Source organism: Symphalangus syndactylus, chromosome 17 (genome assembly GCF_028878055.3).
Source record: "Symphalangus syndactylus isolate Jambi chromosome 17, NHGRI_mSymSyn1-v2.1_pri, whole genome shotgun sequence".
NCBI classification, from domain to species: Eukaryota; Metazoa; Chordata; class Mammalia; order Primates; family Hylobatidae; genus Symphalangus; species Symphalangus syndactylus.
In genome coordinates, this window is record NC_072439.2 from 57256747 (window position 1) to 57259866 (window position 3120).

Genomic DNA, 3120 nt, shown 5'->3' on the forward strand with positions numbered 1-3120 from the left:
AGCATCCAAGGAGAGTGTGGGCAGCTGGAACCAGGTCCTCCTCCTCCTCCTTCTCCTCCTCTTCTTCCTCCTCTTTCTTTTCTTCCTTTCCTCCTCCTCCTGCCAATTGCAGAGCAGCAGAAAGCAAAGGAGCTAGAAAAGGGTGAAATTAGTTCTTTTTCTGTAACCTTTTTGCTTTGCTTTTATTAAGTTCTTAGGGCTTTTAGTCTTGAGTCCCAGATAAGAAGCAAATAATTCTGAAGGAATCATAACTTTTAATATTATCAGTGGATATTTAAGAAAAAAATAAAACCATATGATAGATTGATTGATAGTTAGTAGAGAATAAAAAGAAGATTCAGGAGAGGCCATGGGGAGGCAAAGAGAGAGAAAGGGGTGGAGAGCATGCATGTGTGTGTGTGAGTGTGTGTGTGTGTGTGTGTATGTGTGCATGTGAAAGAGAGAGGGCGGGGGAGGGAGGGAGAGAGAGAGTGAGAGAGGGAGAAAGAGTGGAAATTCTAAAAAGAAATTGCCTCTTCTTCTGTTCAACTGCTTTACTGTTTTGTCAAAAGTTAGCGCTGCCTCTAAGGTCTCCTGCAACTCATCCACCCACCCCTCTTACTCCATCGTATTCAACTTCTAAACTAAGAGGAAAGCCCAAGATAGAGGTCCTATGCATCAATCCGGGAAGAGATATTGAGAAGAAAAAAACAGAGAAACTGTAAGTGGCTGAACACCACATAAGGACAAAGAATAATTGCTTGGTTCTAAGACGGGTCTGGCCTGACCAGATCAGGCCACACTTAGCCTGTTCCCAGGATACTTGGTGGTCATTAGTCCCAGAAAAGGAATCATTGCATTTGATCCTATGAGAAGCCAAGCATGCTTTCCTGATGAAACAGCATGCCAGCAGATTAGGATATTGCTCTGAGACAAAGGGGAACATATGGAAACTATCCTGAGAAGGATAGAAAGTAATAATTACCCCACAGATTGACCCAGACAACATAATCATTATGGGGCCAATGTAGAAGAAGAGCACTTTATTAATATAATTTTTCTTTTTCTTTAACACAACTAGTCATTCTTTTCAAATTATGCTGCGTGGGTCCAACAAAAAGCAGCAGAAGAAATATTTGCTTTTGATTGAGTGCATTGTTGGTTTCCTTAGAAAAGGAAATTATTGCAAAACATAATACATTTTAGTTGATTTACAGAAATTACCTCAAAAATGAAGCTCAAGAGAATTTCACACCAGGAATCTCAACTTTTTAAAGAAGAAAGAATAGGCAAGAGCTGAAAAATCTTCTCCATAGTATTGTATGTCTGGAAAAACTTAGCACTTTTAAGAAAAAATGGCATGAATAAAAGAATGGTATTAGTACTCCTTTTTTGGAAAAACATATTCACATGTATGATTTGGAGAGAACATTTGCTTTTGTCAAATGTGTCAGAGCCCTTCATTGGGTGCACTGATACTACTCAGCCTTCACGGCAGAATGATTTCTAGTAGAATCATGCCTATGCCAACCAACATTAAGGAGTTATGTGAGTTCCCTTAACATTAGCATATTTCTCTCCCTTAGGAAAGGGTATAGATGAGAGTGAATGTTAAAAAGAAGGAACCATGACACATAAACCAGACCATATTCTTGGCTCTCACTTAGAATGAATCAGAATAGTTGGAGCAATAGCACAGGCATTTGCTAAGTACCCATGCCCACTGGTCTACCAAAAACTGGTTCTCTCCAAACCACATACGTGTATATGTTTTTCAAAAACAGAAGAAGACTAATACCATTGTTTTATTCGTGCCATTTTTCTTAAAAATATTAAGTTTCACCAGACATACAATATTGTGAAGAATATTTTTCACCTCTTGTCTATCCTTTCTTCTTTAAAAAGTTGAGATTCCTGGTATGAAATTCTTCTGAACTTTATTTTTGAGGTAATTTCTCTAAATAAACTAAAATGTATTATGTTTTGTAGGTATTTTTTCTCTCAACTAAAACATCCATTTTAATCAATATTTGGCAAGAAAATATCTACCTCTTTCATCTTCACTGGTTACTTCCATAAACTGGAAAGAATGACTGTCTAAATGGTAGTTATGTCCCATGAGATGTTTAAGCAAAGGGGAAAATTACACAAAATAATAATTCCATATTTTGTCTGGGCCACCAGAATGACAATAAAAATTTATCATGCTAGAAAGTAATGCCGTGGTATCCAAACAGGAGCTGCCGGGATGTTGGTCCATACTGAGGGGACCACGGCATTCACCTCCATGAATTCAGATGCCATCTTGTCCTTGGACTCCAAACCAAATGACAATGTTTAGACTGTACCCTAGAACCAGATATCCCTAAGAAGGCAAATTATTTGGAGAGACCTACAAAGGATTCTAATCTACTTTGGCCAGTGTTACTTAGTTTGACATTGAGTGTTGCAGGGCGCTAAACAGAACTTAATTCAAGATGACTAAGGGGCCTCAGGTATTTGAGTTCAGAAAAGAGCCACTTTATGGTGGCATCCAAAAACAAAGTAGATTTCTGGATGTAGGCTCACTCAAAATCCAACAAAATAAAAACTAGGAAACACCAGTTAAAGTATATGAATGTCTTTGATCTAAATAGCAGAAGAAGTAAACTCAGTAAACATTTGTTATTTTAAAATGCTGAGTCACAGGTTAAAGGATGGTTTAGATAAACTCATGGTTTGTGGATCCATAATATAACATTAAGAAAAGATGGTGATACTTAGTATACATTTTGTCATTGATATCAACAAGGTTAATAATACCCTTCTGTAAAACAGGACTTGTTTCTTAGAACTGCAAAAGGACTGAAAGGTCATATAGTTCAATCTCCTAATTTTAGAGAAAGAGAAAACCAAAAGGCCTTTAGAGGCTAAGACTTGAATAAGATCCCACAGCGAGCTAATGACTCAAACTAGGTGCCAGACCAAGGCACTGATTCTCAGTACGAGTACTTTTCTCCAGACCAGTATTTCCCAAATTGTGTACCTCAAATTTCTTGGTTTGATTACACACACACACACACAAACACAAACACACACACCCTTATCTATCTATATATTTATATATATGTATATCTCCTTTCTTAGTGATTCACAAAGCAT

The 3120-nt window shown here is 37.4% G+C and overlaps 1 long non-coding RNA gene across 1 annotated transcript; it reads left to right on the forward strand.

The window, feature by feature from the left end:
* LOC134733289 (uncharacterized) lies at nt 1-2193 on the forward strand. Its single transcript, XR_010116779.1, has 3 exons — nt 1-34; nt 552-700; nt 1969-2193. It is a non-coding gene; the product is annotated as an uncharacterized lncRNA (long non-coding RNA).
* The last annotated feature ends 927 nt before the right edge of the window (nt 2194-3120 follow it).